General features: G+C 34.2%; 1 protein-coding gene across 1 annotated transcript in view; it reads left to right on the plus strand.

Annotated features, from left to right (window-relative positions):
- The first annotated feature begins 4,881 nt into the window (after nucleotides 1-4,881).
- The window catches only part of XIRP2 (xin actin binding repeat containing 2), a 495,477-nt gene continuing 478,662 nt past the window's right edge, over nucleotides 4,882-21,696 (plus strand). The window contains exon 1 of the mRNA XM_037523459.2: nucleotides 4,882-5,072. The gene's annotated coding sequence lies outside the window, so the exon portion shown is untranslated. The remainder of the gene's footprint in view (nucleotides 5,073-21,696) is intronic.

Raw genomic sequence — 21,696 nt, forward strand, 5'->3', positions numbered from 1 at the left:
GCCTCTTTAGAAAGTATATTCAAATGTGCCACTTTTTTTTGCTAGAACTGCATAGACGTGTAAGGCTTCTTAACTTTTACAAGGTTTATCTCTTAAGTTTGTGCATGCTGTATCTTACTAAGACAGCTGCTTTGCCTATCAACTAGCATGATGTCATAGATGGATGAGCCAGCCAGATATTCTGAGGAATAACAAGGTAGCAAAGTTTTTCTGGGCTACATGATGACAGGGAACATAAGAGCTGACATATGCTCCAGTGAGACAGTCAAGGTTTCTGCAGTCCTGAACATCATTATCTTGATAGGAATTCTGAAGAATGCCACAGATACTGGTTTTGTCCATTAAAAACTTTCCCCACAGCTTTCCATAGTAGTTGGCCAGTTTGCACTCTCACCAGCAGTGCAGGGAGTTCCTTTTTCTCCACATCCTCGCCAACAGTTGTGTTGCTAGTTTTTTTAATATGTGCCATTTTCACTGGTGTAAGATGGTATCTCACTGTAGTTTTGATTTGCATTTCCCTGATTACAAGTGATGTTGAACATTTTTTCATATGCATGTTGGCCATTTGCATTTCCTCTTTGGAGAAGTTTCTTTTTAGCTCTTCTGCCATTTTTTTGACTGGATTATTTACTTTGTTTTTGTTGAGTCTCATCAGCTCTTTGTAGATTTTTGTGATCAGTCATTATCATTAGTGTTGTGTGCAAAAATTTTCTCCTAGTTGGTGGGGTTTCTCTTTGTTTTGGTTATTGTCTCTTAGGTTGTGCAGAAGCTCTTTAATTTGATGTAGTCCCACTGTTTTATCTTTGCCTTCACTATCAGTGCTTTGGGTGATGTGTCTTTAAAGATGTTAGTAAGGTGTATGTCATGTAGTGTTTCGCATATATTTCCTTCTGTATATTTTAGAGATTCCTCAACCTTGCTAAGATGGAGCTTCCATATGATCCAGCAATTCTACTCCTAGGTATTTACCCAAAGAACACAGAAACATTAATTCCAAAGGGCATCTGCACCCCTGTGTTTATATCAGCACTATTTGTAATAGCTAAGCTATGGAAACAACCCAAATGCCCAAAAATAGATGACTGGATCAAGAAGATATGGTACATATACACAATGGAATATTACTCAGTAATCAAAAAAGAAACTCATGCAATTTGCAGCATGTGGATGGAGCTGGAGGGGATCATGCTCAGCGAAATAAGCCAGAAAAAAAAATACCAGATGGTCTCATTCATAGCAGGAACTTAGAAAACTAAATAAGGGACCAGGGAAAGACGTTCTAATAAAGTAAATCAAAAAACAACAAGCAACTATAAACAGAGCCACACTACAGGGGGTGGGGGGAGGGGAGTAGGATCAAAATAAGGGGGTGGGAATTGTATGGGGACTAAAACCAAGATGAAAATGCATACATTGTGCAAAAAATGAAAAATGATGTAAAAAATAAAAATGAAAACAAAAAACTTTCCCCACCACAATTGTGATTGGTAAAACTACCTATTAGCTTTATAATAATATCCAATAATACAGTTGCAAGGCCTGTCTGGCTTTGAATCAGTCCTAAAAGGTAAATTAATGGGTTGCAGTAGAAATCATCACTGAATTTTCCAGTTAGTTGATAGTAGCATTGATTTCTCCTTAACTCCTGAAATAGAATATTACTTTTAATTTAGTATCTGGTGCAGGTGTGGCATAATGGCTTCCCTTGGTGCACCCACTATAATGACCCTCATGTCACAGGAACCAATTTGGACGTTGTTTCAATAGTAGGTATATATCAGGAAAAATATAATATTTAACCATGGTTTCATTGATTGCCTTGTGAGATTACCTATATCCTATTTCCTTCTTTTAACTGACCTCCAAATACCCTTCATTATAACCAGTGAATCATAGTGGAGCTTTGGAGCTCTAGGAATTAGCTTTAGTTCAAAGCTAACCTCCAACAATTCCTAGAATATCTGGGTATTTTTTCCTCAGGCATGTTCACCTTTCTGATACTTAAGCAATTTCTGCAGTGCTTTTGGGTAAAGGCTATCTTTTTTCAGAGTAGGTCTTTTGGTCTTCATTTGGGCTATGATCGGATAACATCTCTGTGAAAGGCCTGCAGGCAATGAGGGTTGGTAAGTTTGGGTCTTTATGAGAATTCAGCATTCTTGAGGTGAAAGGTTTTATGGACAGTATATTGATTTTCCCAAATATACAATGGCAGCTCTGTAAGTTATGAAGTCTTGCTTAGGGATAATGTTTCTTATTTTTTTCCATGAAGATAGCTGTTTTAATTCACCAACATTTCTATAAAAATATTACACACATAGTAGTGCCAGAGACCCTATATCACAATTATACTGAGGTATGCAATAAGACCTGCTTGAATTTGACAATTCCTAGTGCTGCCGTGTTCATGATACTGGGCTTGGTAGAGGGGGTGATTTTTTTTTTTTAAGATTTATTTTATTTATACAAGAACCGGGGTACAGGCCAGATGAGCGGGAGGGTGAGAGTATTTACCAGAGACAGAGCACGGAACAGAACAGGCAGACTGATGAAATACACTGCTGAGGGGAGTGGCGGGCCAGACAGGAGAGGTCTGCTCGCCATGTGAATTGCTCTGAGGCCAGCAGGGATCAAACCAGCGCTGCAGAGGCTGCAGACAGCTTCACAGCGCTGCGCTCAAGCACCTGTGCCACCAGGGAGGCCCAGAGAGGGAGATATTGACAGATGCAGCCTCTGCCCACACGGTGGGGGGGTAGGTGGGTGCAGGGGGAAAGGGGCACATGCTGGGTTGGTGTGTGTGTGTGTGAGGGTGAGGATGAGGGAATAGGGCCAGGAAAGCACCAACTTGGCAGCCTGGACACTGGGTGTAAAAATTTCTGGAAGAGATAGATGCATGTGATGACAAAGGAGGCACTTTGTGAATATGTTGGAATCAGACAAGCAGGTTAAGTGATGGTGAGGTGGTAGAACATTTTTTTTTAATCATCAATATGGAAAGGAAATGAAAACCTGATCTCACCTAGAAGGTCTCCTTTTTTTTTTTGGTCTTACATGCTTTTACCAAAATGACCATTACTTAGGGTTCCCACTTTTTCCACATCATACCTTGATAATTGTGATGACATCTGTTGGAGCTTTACATCTAACTAGCACTTTAACTTTGTACCCCTTACACTCAGACTCAGCATTTTACTGTGGCTATAGATGACAAAGAACTTTCTAAAGTTTCCAAAGATATTTTCTGATTCCTTGTCTTTTTTCCACATTTTGAGTCAGGCATTTAAGAGCATTAGGTTCTTATTTTCTCTCAATATGATTTAGGGTTTTCACAAGCAGTATTCCTTTTCTTGTAATCCCTATCATGATATAACCGCTAATGGACAGGTGCTTGATGTTCAAATATAAAGACAATAAATACATCAAAATATATGAAGTATATTTTTCAATTTATATAAACATTCAGTCTTTTGGAGAACTGTTCTGAAAAATTAGAGGTTTCATTTGGGATCCCAAAAAATAATATGTTAAACCAAGTATGATCAAATAATTTTTTGTGTTTCAGATCTAACTCTAAACCAAAATTCATTTTCGTTTATTAAGCCTAAGTACAAATTAGAAATTTATTCAGTCAAAAAGGCTAAGTTTAAAATATGGGAAACAGACTTTAATCAACTTCTACTTTAAAACCAGTGTTAATATCAACCCACTCAAATTTTTATTTCTATTTCAGAATGTGAACAAATTAGAAATAAGGAATAATATCTACTATAAAAAACATTATGTTCTGAGTCTCTTCATCTAAAAATACCGAATAAACCTATTTGAATCATTAAAATTATGGATTAAAAAGCTTTTGTTGTATATAATTGCCTTTTTATAATACCCTCCCCCATGCTATAGTCAACCTTGAACTACACAGCCTATTATGAATGTAAGAAATTTGATTTAACTAACAGCTAAGAATGATTTATAATTAGTGTATCAATTATTCATTTGTAAATGTTTCCAAGCTACAAAGATTATGTATACAATTTATCACATAAGCAGGGCAATTTCTTCACAAGATAAATATGCTTTGTAAATTATTTTCTCATAAGCAAAGGTAAAATTAAGCTGAACCCCTTTCTGAAGTATCAAAATGGGTATCAGTTGGACCCAAATTAATTTTTCCTGTAGCATTAAAAACAGTTTCTAATAGCCTTACAATCTTTTGATATTTAATATCCATATATTTGCATATAAATCACTCTAAGTTATCATTTATATTTATGTGGAAAGACTGCTACAAAATGTGGTGAATGTTAAAAGAAGCAATAAAATGAATCTATTCTTTGAAAAGACTTCTCTCCTAAGACTGCATCAGTGACTTCCATATTAAATATTCTTAGTTTATGCCTCTCAACAGTTTTTCTAATGCTCTAATGTTTCACACATAGCAAGCTGACCACAAATCAAACCATTTTTATACTGCTTCTAGTCAGTAACCTAAAAAAGACTTTTGGAGTCAGAATTTACCTGAAAAATTTGTAGATGATATATGATGCCAACTAGCATATTTCCCTAATTTTCCTTAACTGTTAAGGCTCTAAGATTGAGAGCAAAAGCCGAACATGTCTATGTTGAAGCAAAAGCATATCAATGAATAATTTCCTCATAGCTTGTGAAATATAGTTGATGGTCAATTATTGTTGCATGCCCTCTAATGTATTGTTCTAGAATCTCTCTAACCATTTGGGAAAAATTTGGAGATTGTGTCATAAATATTTAGAAATTGTATCATAATACCTGGTATTAAGGGTTGAATTGTGTCTGTCCAACAATACATGATTCCTAACCCTGGGTACTTGTGAATGTGATCTCATTTGAAAATATCATTGCAGGTGTAATCAAGATAAGGTCACACTCAATTAGGGTGGGCCTTATTCCATGAGACTGGTGTCCTTATAAGAAGAGGAGAAAAGACATGGGTAGAAGACAGAAGAGATGATGTCATGTGATTATGAAAGTAGGCCTGGGCGTGACGCATCTGTAAGCTAAGGATCACCAAGAAATGCAACATCAGAAGCTAAAGAAAGGTATGTAACAGATTCTTTCTTTGAGCTCAGAGAGTGTATGGATCAGTGACACCTTCTAGCTCCAGAACCGTGAGAAAGTAAATTTCTATGGTTTTAAGTCACACACTTAGTGGTAATTTGTTATGGTAACCCTAGGAACCTAATAAACCTGAATGTCAATGACACTCCTTTCCCTTGTGACTATGAAGGCCTTTTTAAAAATACTTGTTTTTTTTTTCTAAAGAACAATGAATATATTAGCAGCTATTAACATATATTCCAGAAAAGAAAGATTCTCTGAAGAAATGAGAGAAACAAACATATTATTGTTGAGGATAAAGAAAATTAAAAAGTATGAGAACCTATCCAAAATGGAGTGATGCAGCCAGGTCTGACCATTGCATCCTTCATTTTCAAGGCAGAGTGGGAGAGCCTATTAACTGGAAAAAGGAAAAAAAGTATAGATTGGTGATGGTGTTGAAAACACCAACCTAATTACAACTGTATTGAGGACCAAGGCAACCTTTCCCATGATATTTACTTTAAGACCAAAGTTTAGAGGTAATTGGATAAAGATAAATTTGTTACATGGAATAGAAATATTAGGGAAGTCTGCAAGCATTATTAATGTTCACCATTTACTGGTGTTAAATTGGTTAGGTTAGTGAGCATTAGTAAAAGTATTTAGTTTTCAAAAAATTATTTCTTTTTTTTTTGTTTGTTTTACCTTTTAATATGTCTTATTTCTTAATCAAAATAGTTATGAAATCCCATTTCAAAAAACAAACACTTTATAATTTTCAAGGTTGCCTGAAGTATTATCATGAAAATGATCATTCAGTTCTAATTTTATGATTTGTCAATACTTTTACTACTGCCCTAATTTTATTTATTTATTTATTTATTTATTTAAATAATAAATTTTATTTTTATATTCCCCATACAATTGCAACCCCCCCATTTTGACCCCAATCCCTCCCCTCCCCCCCAAAAAAAGTGTCTCTGGTTCATAGTTTTTTGTTGATTTTGATTTTCACTTTCTTATAGTTATTCATTTTCCTGGTAAAAAATTATTTCTTAACATGTAATATGGTGATAATATAAATACAAATGATATAGTAATAAAGAAAATTTTTGTGCTTACAATGGACCATTTGAAAACTGTAATTATCTGGAATAACTTATTTTATCTACTCCTTGCTAAATCTTCATTGATATCTTATGGCAGCTATGGTCATTAAACAAAAGCCCTGAAGTTAGGAAAAAGCTATTTTAGAAATGAAATTTTACTTAATATACTCAGATACAGAAGGAAGAGTCCATGTCTGTCAAAGAGACTTGAGGCTTGAGGTTGTGAGAGGATATGTTTGGACACCTCTTGATGAGCCTCAGGAACAGAGAAGATAAGATGCATTAAGTCACTTTCTCCTAAAACTCATTTTTCATTATATTTACCATAAACAGTTATCCTTATGTATTCTGTGGAAAGTGATAATGGAGATTTATCAAAAAAATAAAAATGGCAACGCCATATGATCCAGAAATACTACTGTTAGGTATTTACCCAAAGACTATGAAAACACTAATTTAAAAAGTCATGCTCTCTTATGTTTATAGCAGCTTTATTCACAATAGTCAAATCATAGAACAAACTTAAAAACTCATTGTCAGAGGGCTAGATAACAAACTATAGAATATAAACCGCATAGAATACTACTCAGGTATTAAAAAAGGTGAAATGTTATCTTTTAGGATAAAGTAGATACATCTTGATGTGATTATGTTATGTGAAATAGGTCAGAAAGTGAAAGTTACTGGGTGGTTTTACTCACTTGTGGAATATAAATAACCAAAGAAAACAAGCTGGTGAAACAGAATAAAAAATAATTCTTGGACTCTGAAAAATATAATAGTTACCGGTGGGGATAGGGTATGAATAGGGAGGAGAGGTTGGGGGGAAGGGAAGGTTATCAGGTATTGGCACTGGGGGTTTGGTGGAAGGTGAATGAAACATGGGGCAATGTTGAGATGTGAAGTTGTGCTCCCCTGAACCATATAATTGCATAGACTGAGGGCAAGTTAATGAAATTGGGGAAAAATGAAATTTTACAAGGTGAATGTAATAGAACTCATATATCATTTTAATTTAATAGCAATTTGTTAGCACATTTATTTTGTTATTATCCATGATGAATAAAACCATATGCTAATTTAAACAAACTACTAGGACTTTCTAAATAAAACCTTAACTGACTTTGCAGCCAGTTTTTTGATGGTTTAATGAACTAACCAAATTATAAAAAGTATTAGTCTATTCTACTACTACCGACTTTGAAATATACTTTAATTTTCATGGTAATATTTTCTTTTGTACAAAGTACTGTATTTCATAGTGCTAAGTAGGACCTATAGTTATATGGATGGCAAGTCAGCTGTAAATATACAGAGTTGGAATTACTTAAGTGGAGATCTAATAAAACCCAGAAATTTATATGCAGCAGGTCCTTCAATAACATTGTTTTGTTATAACATTGATGAGAAAAAAATCTTGACCAACATTGAACAAAATGACAATATTTAAATGATGTTATTCAAGGACCTACTTTCCTGTGTTTCATTTTGCTTGAAGTTGCTATTTCCAAGAACCTATTTAGGACTATTAAGTGTGGACTTAACTGTTATATAACTGTCAGAAAAATTAGTTCAAACTTGAAACAGCCAAGAAAGATTACTGTATTATTTGAGTACAGTTCTGGTCTAAACTGTTTATTGCCGAGGCAGTTTTCACACTAAAGGGACAAGAAGTTAGACTTTTGTCTGAAAAGAAGCAAGTAATGTCCACGATAGAAAATACTAAAGATTACTCTCTGTGGACGTATGGTATATAAGCAGTGTCAGATCTAATACAGAAATCTTACTCTAACATTTCTTTGTTTAAATCTCGTATACTTTTAATGCCATAGGCTCTTTGAACCAGTCACATTGTTGACTGATTTCCTTATTAGTTAATGATTTCAATAAAATCTTTGATATATTCATTTTAAATTTATAAGAATCATGTTTTTCAACTTTTGAAAGTTATGCTTTCTTTGTTTGGAGATTATCTGCTGAGATGCCCAAATGGACTCATGACAGACCCAGGTGTATTATCTTGTAGGAGACCTGTACCCCAAGGGCTGTTTCAATTTAGGCATGTCCAGTTTTGTTGCCTAGAGTGAAACTCAAGTGACAGTGTTAACTTTTCTGACTCTCCAGGTTTTTGTTTCCTACTGTTTTTGTTTTTGTTTCTGCTTTATGCATAGCTTATAGTTTATTCCCCATTGGTGGTAACAATGGATAGGAGTCAGATACTGTGGTTTAAACATTTGGTAAGATACCTGTTCTATGGATGATGATGATCTGTCTTCTCTTAGGAGATAAATGATAGAAACTTGATTTGTTACTTTTTCTTTTTTCCTATTCTATTTTGATTAAAATTTTCTGTCCAGTGGGAAGGAAGAAAATTCCTTGATTTTTGAACTGGTGAGTTTTTGTTTCTCTACCAACTTTTGCCTGAAACTAAAATTGCAGAATTGAAAGTGTAAGTTCTCTTTACATCTGTGTTTATGTTTGTGTGTCTGTTACTCAACAAAGTGTTTTTTTTTTTTTTTTGACAAATGTGAAGTATTTTCCTATCTCTGGCATTATAATGTTTCTTAATTCTGTAGATTGGTTTTTCAAGAACAAACAAGTACTTAACATAAATTATGTATTTTTAAGAACCACAGTAAAACTTTTTTCCTAATACTTCAAAAATTTTAGTCACCTCCTCTACAAAATAATCTGCCTTACAGATACTATTAGTTCAAAAACATTTGAAGATTTAAGTTACAAAATCAAAATGAATCTTCAGCAAATAATACTGATTTATAATTTTGATTTAAAAAAGCAGTGAGTATTTTTCCTCTGATATATTATTGTCAAGTATATTACAAAAGCACATATTTTTTATAAGATTATTTATTGTAAGATTTAGGTTTGTATCCTCATGAAAGAACTAGTGAGTGACTCTGATACTTTTATTAGCTTACTGATCAAATAAGCTGATGTTTCTACATGATGTTTAATCTTATGAAAAGTGTAAATTAGTGTTGAACTAAGTTGAATCACAATACTGACAGAAGCTTTTATGTAACAGTGGCTATGTTTTGCATTTCCTATTTTTTTTTTTAAGATTTATTGATTTATGCATACAATAGCTGGGGTACAGGCCAGAGATGCGGGGGGTGAGAGGACTCACCAGAGACAGAGCGGGGAAAAGAACAAGCAGATTGACCCAAGTACACTGCTGAGGGGAACAGCGGGCAAGTCAGGAGAGGTCTGCTGCTCCATGTGGGTGGGTTGCTCCCTGGCTGGCTGGGTATAGACTGGTGCTGCAGAGGCTGCAAATTGCTTCATATTGCAGTGCTTAACCCTTGTGCCACCAGGGAGGCCCCTGCATTTCCTATTTTGAACAGAAGCTAAGTATGTTTTATATTTATATTAAATAATATTAATTAATGGATAATTTTTCCATACCCTAGATAATTTCTTAACATTGGATACTGAAAGATGATTGATGCTTAAGGATAACTTTAAGATTTATACTTTTGCTTCTTGATCTTACATGCTATAGAATGGAAATACTGTTGAATAATTTTTGTGACGGTATTAATTATTTCTGCCACTTTAAGGAAAGTAAAGTGTATCTGTACAAAGTCATCTTAATGTATACTTAAAAGCTTTGCTATTCTGCTAATATGTTTGCATCTGACAGTTTTCAGTTCTTTTCCTCTCAATTTTCCCTATGTGTAGAAGTTATTACTTTGGTGAAATACTATAACTAATATGGGTTGGTGAGATTATCCTAGGAGCATCATGGCAGAGAAATCTAACTACTTAAAATACAAACAAAATGTAATTACTTAAAAAAAGTGATTTGATACTTTTACTGTCAGTTATTAATACAAATATTAATATAAATATTTTGTTGTTTCTGTTAAGTTTTAAATTTGTTTTAGAATCTTTATCTTCTATATAGAGGTTCATTAGGAGACATTCTGTGTATTTCCAGTGTAATTGTTTTTTTTTTTTTCATGTTGACATTATTATGTCCTTAATGACTATTTTTTTCCCTTTGTAATTATCTGTACTCCAGACTTTTGTTTTGTGGTTACAGTGTTAATTGTGGCAAACTTTCTACATCTGTTTTTCTGTGCTTACATTGACTTACCATCATTTGACTAAACAGGTTGTAGGCTTTTCCTCCACCCCTTTAATGTTTTGTTACTGTCTCATATTCTAGGTTATGTTTCTGGTTCTATATTACTCTAAATCACATTGCCCAAGTTATTCTTTTCTTTTGCTTCTCCTGTTCATATAGAAGAACTCCTTTCAACATTTTTTTTTCTTCCAACAACGTTTTATTTTTTTTATATTATTTTCTACATCATTGTTCATTTTTAAACAATATTTGCTTCCCCCCACCCCCTCAGGTGTAATCCCCATGGAATTTCCTTCACCAGTGTACCCATGCACCATCACCACAGCCCCCTGTGCTCCTCCCTCACTCCGTCTGATCCCTCTCCCTCCTTCTCCCCTGCAGTGTGTCTCTGACTTAGAATTGTCCGTTTTTGCTTTATTGTGTTTTGTACTGTTACTATTTTTTTATACTGATATCTTATTTGGTTTCCCTATATTCCTGCTATAAGTGAAACCATCCTATATTTTTCTTTTTCCTTCTGGCTTATTTCACTGAGCTTAATTCCTTCTAGCTCCATCCACGTTGCTGTGAATGGCATGAGTTTATCTTTTTTGATTGCTGCTTAATATTCCATTGTGTATATGTACCACATCTTCTTGATCCAGTCATCTATTTTTGGGCATTTGGGTTGTTTCCACGTTTTACAAGTAGTGCTACAATAAACATAGGTGTACAGGTGTTCTTTTGAATCAATGTTTTTGTATCCTTTGGGTAGATCCCTAGTAGTGGAATTGCTGGGTTGTATGGTAGCTCCATTTTTAGTAGACTAAGACTGAGGAACCTCCAGAGAGCTTTCCATAGTGGTTGGACCAGTTTGCACTTCCACCAGCAATGTACGAGAGTTCCTTTTTTACCTTATCCTCGCCAACATGTGTTGTTGCTAGTTTTTTTGATATGTGCCATTCTTACTGGTGTAAGGTGGTATCTCAATGTGGTTTTAATTTGTATTTTCCTGATTAAAAGGGATGCTTTCAACATTTCTTGTAGGCCAGGACTGTTGGTAATCTCTATTAACTTTTTGTTTATCAGAGAAAACCTTCATTTCTGCGTCATACTTGAATGACAATTTTGCAGTTAGAGTTTTTCATCTGGTAGATTTTATTTTAAAACAATTTTGTTTCAAGTTTTCAAAGACCATTGATGAAATAAACAATAGATTACAAAAGAAGAGATGAAAATGTAAAAAAGCTAAGCATAATTTTTGGAAATTAAGCATTTGCTTAAAAATGATTAACTTTAAAAATTAATTGGTAAGCTTAAAAATCAATACACATATTAAATAGTAAATTGGATATAAGAGTGAGTGATTTTGATAATGTAATTTGGTAAATTTCTAAATCCAACAAGAGTAGGGCATATAAAAGAAATTGTTTTTAAAATTTGTATATTTCTAATAAATTTTTAAGAATGAGGTAATAAAGATTATAGAAGATAATTGTCAAATAGCTGATGACAGAATTTTCTAGTGTTGAGAAAGCTGTGTCTACAAATTGACAAAACGCACTGTGTACTAAGCAATGATAATAGAAAAAAATCTACATTCAGAATGCAGTAGTAAAACTGCATACCATTAAGAACAATGAATAATATTTAAAATATTTCAAAGTGAAAACACAGATTCACTCTCAGAAGTTACAATCATATTTAATCCTGCAGGGGAGGAGAAGGGAGAGGGATCAGAGGGAGGAAGGGAGGAGCACAGGGGACTGTGGTGATGGTACATGGGTGTATTAGTAAGGGAAATTCTATGGGGACTATACCTTGGGGTGAGGGGAAGCAAACATTGTATAAAAATGGACAATGATATAAAAATATAAAAATAAAATATTAAAAAAATAAAGTAGGGCTTATCTCAGCAACAATTCTTGTCACAACACAATGTAATAAAATCTTCAGGTACTGAGGGGAAATGAAACTGTTTCAAAGGTATTACACATGCACAAACCCATCAAAATAGTTTACCACTATCAAGATGGAATAAGATAAGACCTATCTTTACAAAAGTCACAAAAGTGACAGTCAAGTTAGTGTCCTTTAAACAGAATTACCTTTAAATGAAAGGAAAGCTGTGATGTAAATCATTAGTATCTAAAACATTTTTGTTTATCTAGGCACCATGTGAATTACTTCCCTTCACTAAGAGAAGCTAGGCATTCAGAATCCTGTCTTTTAACGAATGAAGTTAAAAAGAGTCTTAAGAGAAAGAAATTTTTTTGCAGGATTGAAAATAAATTTCCTGTGCTGTTTTCTTGACATTTAATGTCCATGATAAGAAAAGAATTTTCAGTTTTATTTTTTTCATTATGCTTCCATGATTGTCAACATCATGAAACATGTAGAAAACTATAAGAAGGTATGACTGCTTTTAAGATAGCATTAGTTCGTTAATGGGATATTCCCCAAATATTTTAGGTCTAACTGAATTTCAAATTAAAACCAAATTACTAGAGTTTAAATGCATGTTTTTTTTTTAACCAGAATAATTCTTTTCACCTCATTTACATTATGAAGATTACAGTATGAGTTCTATTATTTGGAACAGCTGCTCAGAATTCTTTGTCTTGCATTTTAAAAACAAATTCATATGTTATAAATGAACGTTTCTGAAGTATTTGTTTTTCGATTTACCCACAGCTATTCTACAGAGAAGAAAAATTACTCCAGGCATAAGGAATGGGACTGTAGAAATAATAGTGAGCAAAATGTCTTAAAATTCTAGATAGACTTAAGAACAGCAAACTAAAATAATAGCATATGTGCATGCTGTCCATGCTTTGGGATAGGAAATGAGAGTTCAAAAAAAGTTAAATCTTGTTAAGGCCCTATTCTTCAGTAAGGGGATTATAGACTGACTTACTTTAGAGATTTTTAGAATATTATTACAATATATATATATTATAGCAATACAAAATGGCTACAGTATTAATATAACTAAGGTATTGCTATTTGTTAACCATTAAGAACAGAAAATGGAGTATAACTTCTATATCTTTGTGTATGTTTGACATATATCTTTCAAAATTAAAAAAAAAATTTCATATACAACAATTTAGATTATTCATGTATACATATTTTATGTGTATGTTAAAGTATGAAATATCAGAAAATGTGAGAGTGGTTATTATGATAGTGATTAATCTCTGATGTGGGTTCTGTCACAAGGGATGAACATCGAGCTTAAGGAGAATGCTTCCTCTATACAGTAAGTAGCACTTTAAGGGATCCTGTTACTTTAGAAGGACAAGAAAAGGTACGATGAAATAGCTTCTTTTGAGTCTATGAGTGATTTGGGGAAAGGAAAAAAGGAAAAGTGATGCGAGCAAAAAGTTGGCAAATTTGTGTTTCCTGAATTTTCATCTCTGGATTTCCATTGTGTTTTGGGGGTTATGATTCGCTGAGGAATGCTAGATAAGTTGTGGACATGGGTCTTCCACTGTTCCAGGATGATCTTTGAGTTCCTGGGTAGAAGTCTCTCTTCCTGGTACCAAGATGAAGTCTAAAATTAAGTTGGTAAATCTTTTCAGCTATTCTAAAGCTGACCTTAAAGTTTCTTTTTTCCCCGGGTGATTCTCAGTGTCCCTGTGGAGTGAACTGTGACTTATGTGCAGTGGGGCTGCCATGACAAGTTCAGGTTATTAGAAAGTTGAGATTGGGGCAGAGGATAAGGCTACTAGTAGGAATGTAAAATGAGACAACCAATTTGAAAAATAGTTTGAAAGTTTGGGGTTTGACAGTTCTTTTAAAAGTAAGGATGTGCCTGTGATATCCACCCAATCATTAGCTATTTGCTCTGAATAAAGAAAAATTCAACCACAAAAGGATTGGTGCATAGTGTTCATAGAAACTAATGATTATAGCTAAAGCTGTACCCTACCCAAAGGCTATTCATTAATGAATGATAAATTGTGATATATGTAACAAGGACAAGGAACAAATTAATGGTACATCCAATCACCTGAATGAGTGTTGAAATGGCATGGAGTGAAACAACCCAGACAAAAAGAGTGGTAGATGGGGATTTATTTATTTTATTTATGTACATTAAATTTATTTATATACGATTTATTTAATGTATAGAAATTTTAAATATAGAAACAAATTTAGAGTGACAGAAAGCAAATAAATATTTCCCTGGGGAATGTATGAGATTATTCATTGAGGGGTCAGTTAAAAAAGAGCCAAAAGAAACTGGATAATAGAAATGTTTTTTATTTTGGTCTTGGTGATATTTACTTGGGTTTGCAAAAATGTCACAACTTATCAAATTGTAAGTTTAATACATGCAGTTTATTGTATGCCAATTATATCTCAAGAGAGCCGAAAAAATATTTAAAATTTGCCAACTCCTTAGCAAAAGATAACTGAGGCCTTGCTGTCTACAGCACTGTTGATATATGGAAATGTACTGCAGTTCCAGCCATATGAGAAAGTAATTTCCTTCTGTCCATTATCTTTAATTGTTTTACAGTATCAGAACCATCACAATGTGTACACCACTTATATCTTAAAGACAATATAGCATGTATAATAACAAATCTGAAAATAGGTAAATCATATTGATCATATATTAGTGAATACAATGACTTATGTTAATAAGTATTTGAAGAAATGGCTACTTTTATACAGTACCAGTGGTAATAACTTAGTAGAAAAATTATGACAGTGTTGATCACAATTTTAGAATTTTGCATTGTTGTTATTTGAAATTAGACTTATGAAATAATTATAAATGGTCATTGTAATTAAATTATAGGAACATTTATTATAGTTCTGTACATAGGAGTTAAAGTCTGGGAAAAATGCCATAACAATAAATGGTCATTTATATGGCATTTTAAATAAGTTACATATATAACATAAGAAAATACAAGTAGAGAAAATAGTATTTTAGAAAATATGTTATACTTGAACACGCCTAGAAATATCTCCTAACATTAAATAGTTAAATAGTAAATAGTATATATAAATATTTTTAGATTTTTTTTGTAATTATGAAATTTAGATGTACCATACATTTACATGAATAGTAAAAATAACTAAATTAATTGTGTTAACAGTCAGACCATGCAACACAATGCAAAGGAATGAGGTTTATCTTGTACATTCATATTCATTTGGAAAGATGGCTATGATGCAATTACTTTTTTTTTTATTTTAAAGATTTATTTATACAAGAGCTGGGGTACAGGCCAGAGGCATGGGAGGGTGAGAGAATTCATCAGAGACAGAACGGGAAGCAGAACTGGCAGATAGACCGAAAAGCTGAGGGGAGCAGTGGGTGAGACAGGATTGGTCTGCTGCACCATGTGGGTTGCTCCCTGGCTGCCGGGGATCAAACCCCTGCTGCAGAGGCTGTGGACAGCTTCACAGCACTGCGTTCAACCCGCTGCGCCACCGGGGAGGCCCACATGATGCAATTACTAATACTAATTCTCTGTTATATTCATTGCTCTTCTGAGAAGTTTTTTGGTACATAATAGACATTTAATAAATATTTCTGAAAAAGAAAAATAGTGATATTTGAATTTGATATAATCAGTTGGAGGCCAAGAGATACACAGTTCCCACAGTATTGCATATGAGCCTATTATACCATTTTTTAAGTGTGTCTGTGTGTATGTGTGTGTGTGAGAGAGAGAGAGAGAAAGAGAGAAGAGAAGAGAGAGAAAGGGAGGGAGAGGAAACACTCATACACATCCATACAAAAGTACATGCCATGAACTGTCTGTGGGATTGACTGTATTTGGACAAGGTTGGAGAAGTGTAAGGAATTCCACTTTTAACTTCATCTCTGTTGTGTTTGCTAATTTTTATAAAAAACATGTATTAGTTATAATTTAAACATAGGTAAATTGGTAAAGAATATAGCACAGTCATACTGTTTTGTAATATAAAAAATTCACTAAGACAATGATTATTGTGTGACATTTTTAAATTAACTCACATACATATATATGTACATTAGTTAGCTTTCAATATTTTATAATACATTAACAAAATCTTCATGAATAATGGTTTTCTGTGACTGTTCGAGATGGTTTTATTTATTTTTTTAAGATTTATTTATGTATAAAAGCACTGGGTACAGTCAGAAGTGTGGGAGGGTGAGAGAATTCACCAGAGCCAGAGTGGGGAACAGAACAGGCAGACTGATGAAATACACTGCTGAGGGGAGCATTGGGCGGCAGGAGAAGTCTGCGCTCCATGTGGGACACTCGCCTGCGGCCGGGGATCAAACTGGCGCTGCAGAGGCTGCAGGCAGCTTCACAACCCAGCGCTCAACCGCTGCGCCACTGGGGAGTCCCTGTTCGAGATGGTTTTAACTTCAGAACCCAGTGTGAAATAAGCTCACATTTGGGTTGTACCATTGGAATAGTGTAAAAGATCTGGCAGAAACAGGCCAGGGTTCTTCTAGCTTCTGCTCAGAATCAGCACAAGGTTCTTTGGCTCAGATTCCATTGGCTGAGCCACATCATTGACCAAAGCTGAAATGAGGCAGGAAAGTGTGCTCTTCCTGTTTTTAGACACTAAGTAATAGGGCAATGAGTGGAAAAGTATAATCTTATTAGCAAGCATATATCATCTATATGAAACAAAATCTTAACACAGTCTATCCATCACTGGATCATGAAATGAAAGATGATTAACTTTTTCATTTTTGTGCTTTTTTTTTTTTGCTTTTATTCATACTGCATATTTGTCTCATTGTCATTTTTTTTTAAATATTTTATATATTTTTTACAACATTTTTCATTTTTGCACAGTGTATGCTTTTTCATCTTGGTTATAGTCCCCATACAATTCCCACCTAATCTTGGAATAAGTGTTTCCCTGATTACCCCAAGGAATATAATTTCCCATGTACATCTCATTCTCCATCTTCTAGCTTGCTTTATTTCTCTTCCTAATATTTATGTCATCCGATTCCCTGTGCTTGTTTGTTTGACTGTTGCTTTAGTCCTATTCCAGCTAGAATTTAAGCTGCAAGAGCATGAAGGAATTCTCTGTTTTGTTCATTGCTCTTCTGAGAATAGTTTTTGGTACATAATAGACATTTAATAAATATTTCTGAAAAAGAAAAATAGTGATATTTGAATTTGTATAATGAGTTGGAGGCTAAGTTTTATGTTGAATTCAAGTCAGGGAGTGGTTGTGAAATAAATAATGCTCTTTTTTTCCTTTTCCAGTTTTTCCTTGATACAAATTGTGTCCCTCTGCCCCTTTATGGTTACACAGAGGATTACTCTCTTGAAATTGTTCACTTACACTTCTCTGCAAGTTTTTGTCCCATCTCCCTCTCCTTTCCTTCTTTCACTTCACTTTTTTTTGCCGCTTTTTGCATTTATGTGATTTTGGGGACAACATCCAATATAGCAGGTACTCTAAAAGGAGGATGGTCAAAGAAATCCATTGCTATCTCTTCATCTTCATCTTCCCAGACTTCCTGGGAAGTCTGCAAAGTAATTCTGGAGAAAAAATCTGTGGAGGATATTTGAGAATGAGTTTGCATAAAATTTATTGTTATTTAAACCATATTGAAGCAAAGCACAGAAAGGTCTATTTTTAATTGAACTATGTGTAAAGTAAGTCCAGAGTTTATTCTAACTGGAAAGAACTAGGACACCGATGGACTCTACACAAGGGCTGTGTCCTAATTTAGGATATAACCTCCTGGGAAGGCAGTGGTTCTACTTTTTACTGAAAACAAGTACTGAAGGAACAGTCAACTTCTCCACACCTATTAAACATTTGATATGTACTTATAGGATGAAGAATAACCTGTAATAGACTCTGAGGAGACCAGATTGTCACAAACATGATTCCATACATTAATAAAAAAATGTAGTGAGAATCCTATGTCTCTAGATACAAAGAACCTCTTATTTATAATCACCCCTAGGCTGTTCATAACACAAATATACCAAAGCATGACCGTCAAATGAGAGTTCATTTGATCTCATAATCATCGCTTATTCTTGGGTACAGAATATCCTCTGGTAAAGTAAATTTATCATACCCATGCTATAACTTTTGATCAATATGTGCTAAAATAAGTCAAATGGAATAGTAAAATCTTATAATTATTAAAGAAATGAGTCAAGTGTAATAGTACCAACACTCCTAAATAATAATTTAGGAAAGAGTAAATAGTGAATATAAGGTTATTGAAATAGATAGATGGTCATTTGCATATCTCAATAATTTTTATAATTTTCTCTAATTCAAGATTATGAAATGAGGCAACAATCAATCTAGAAATCCTGCTTGGCCTCTGATGGCATGAGTAGAGATAGGTCCTCTCTCGTCCTTTAGAGTAAGAGGTTATTGTCCAAAAGTTTTGTCTTGGATATTGCACCTTTCCTTTTTTATTTCTTGTTTTTTTTTTTTCATTTTATTGGTTTCCCACATTTTCATTTTCCAGTTTCTGAATTATCTAGCTTTAAATCTGAGTATTTGAGACAAAAAGAAGACCCAAGAATCTTATCATGTCTTTCTCAGGTCTCAAGGTCCCTAACCTGTCTTCCTTCTTCCCACCTATCTTCTTGTGCTTATTTTGTACATAATTTCAAGATCTAAATTGTATGTAGAAGAAACATATGTAAATTACTTCTTCTCTGTCTTCCTGGAAATAGAAGCAAAAATGCAATCCTATTTTAATATAACTTTTCTGTACAATTTAATTTTAGCTTTTTTAAAAAATTAATTTTTAGCCTCCACCAAACCATCCGTGCCCATATCCCTTCTGCCTCTCTCCCCCATAAAAGCCCTGTTTTTAACTATTTTGTCTTTTCTTGAGATACACACTTGTGTCCACATTGTTTAGGCAATGAGAGGAATAACTACATGCTTCTTTCTCTGCAAAGCTCCTTTTCATTGTCATACAGAGCTCGAGTTTCTAATTTGTTAATTCTTCTCTAACCTTGTTTCCCTATACTTATTTCTTCTATAGCCAATCTGCTTTTTAAAGATTTATTTTTACTTATTTATTCTTTCAATAAATGGGGCATAGACCAGAGGTGTGGGGAATGAGAGGATTCACCAGAGACAGAATGGGGAGCAGAACAGGCAGATCTACTGAATTACACTGCTAAGGGGAGCAGCGGGTGAGACAGGAGAAGTCTGCTGCGCCATGTGGGTCAGCTTCCTGGGTGGGGGTGGGACTTAGGCCAAAGCAGTGGGTGATAGTGCGATAGCACTGAGGCTTAACTCCTGTACCACCAGGGAGGCCCTATAGCCAATATTTATACACACATACACACTCTTGACCCTTGAACAATGAGGGGGTGCTAACTTCCTGTGCAGTTGAAAGTCTGTATAACTTATGACTTACCACAATTTTAACTACAGTTGCCCTCAAATATCTGTGTGGATTGGTTTCAGGACTCCTGTGGGTACCCAAATCTATGACTATTCAAGTTCCTATTCTAGGCTGGCTCAATTTGTGGTTCTACCTTGCTGCTTTCATGTAGCATATCTTTTGATGATTCAACCATGTTGCATCATGTATTGTTACTGCATTATTTTATTGTTGAAAAATATTCTATTGCATTTTTTTTTTATCCTTTTATCAGGTCATGGACATTGGGTTGTATCTACCTTTTGACTATTATGAATAATGATGTTATGAACATTTGTGTACAAGGTTGGTTTTTTTTTTTTTTGCTTTTATTTTCATTTCTAAATCCTTAGATTTTCATTTCTCTTGAGTATATATCAAGGAGTGAAAATTTGGGTCATATGGTAATTCATGTTTAACCTTTTGAGGAACTGCCACACCATAATCCCTAAGTCCATACATTTATGTTTCTACCATAAGGTATAAGGGTTTTGGTTTCATCACATCTTTGTCAACTTTTGTTATTATGTCTGCTTGATTATAGACGTTCTAGTGGAAGTGAAGTGTATTTTCATTATAGTTTTGATTTGCATTTCTTTGATAGCTAATTGTGATAGATTGAATAATTGTCCCAAATTGGGCATTATATTCTAATTGCCTGTACTGTTGTAGATGTTAATGGTAAAAGGGTAATGGTACATGGTAAAAGGGACTTTCTAGATATAACCTAAGTACCTTCGGATGGAGAAATTGTGGTCATTTAAATATTATAATGTGGTAACAATGGAAATCATATTTCCCATTTCCCTAAGGTTTGTTCCTTTTTTTTGATTATTATAGTCTATAATAGTCCATTTAGGTAATTTTATTAGCTATTTAGAGACTGTATTCCTTGTGTTATGTCTACATTGTTTATGCATTGAGAGGACTAACTGAAACAGGTCCAGTAGTGATTTGTGGTCACTCAAGTTTCTGTTGTTAACTTTTGTTTAGCTACTGTTTTGACAGACTCCCTTAAATGCCAGGAATTAAAACAAACAAAAAAAAATCTCACCTCTGCCAGTCTTTTCAGATTGGCTCTGTATCATCAGAGAACTCCTGTAACATCTAGTCATGCTTGTAGTAAGCCTAGGGAGCAGCCCAAGGTAATAACTTAGGGTCATCTTAGATGTTTCTGTACATGCTTCTTCTACTGGGCATACACATGGCTTTCCAAATGCCTCCATTTTTACTGTGTTTTGAATGTCCTAATTTCTGAAATAAAAACACTCTCCTACCTCCTTCTCCACACAGGCCTCAAATAGTTGTATTCTTTTGCTGCAGATTGTCTACATTACAATATTTTTGAGCAAATCCCTCCACTTTCCAGGCCTGAGCGAATTTTGATTTAGGTGAAAGTGATTAGCGCCTCATGTCAGTCCTTCATATAGCTCCCTGAAAAGTAGGAATAGACATATGTGATAATTTATGAGTCAGGTCTATTCACTTCCACAGTCAAGGATGAGAGTCCCATACTGGAAATGCAGGCTTTCATCTTCCTGACTGCTCCTGAGCCAGGGAAGGAGTGGGACAAATTTTTCCCACTGCTTTTAAGTTGCATTTTCTAGAATTAGCATTTGCTTGACTGTTGTAAACCTTCAATTATGTATTACAGGTCTGACAAAGTTGAGTCTAATAGTTTCTGTTCCTGTTTTGACCTGTTGGGGGACTGGAGTTCTAAGTTTCCTACTCCACCATGTTGCTAATACCACTCTTCATTAGAATATGTTATCTTAATTATTAATGATGTTGAGCATTTTCTCATGGGCTTCTTTGCCATTTGTATTATCTTTGCCATATGTTGAAATATTTTGCCTACATTTTACTTGATTGTTTTCTTTTAATTGTGTTTCATGTGTCCTTTATGTGTCCTGGATACAAGTACTTTCTCAGATACATGGTTTGCAAGTATTTCTCCTGGTCTGTAACTTGGACTTCTTAACAGTGACTTTTGAAGAACAGAACTTTTTATTTTGATGAAATTCAAC

The sequence above is a fragment of the Talpa occidentalis genome, unplaced genomic scaffold, assembly GCF_014898055.3.
Source record: "Talpa occidentalis isolate TD23 unplaced genomic scaffold, MPIMG_talOcc4v2.1 talOcc4.3, whole genome shotgun sequence".
In the NCBI taxonomy this organism is placed as follows: domain Eukaryota; kingdom Metazoa; phylum Chordata; class Mammalia; order Eulipotyphla; family Talpidae; genus Talpa; species Talpa occidentalis.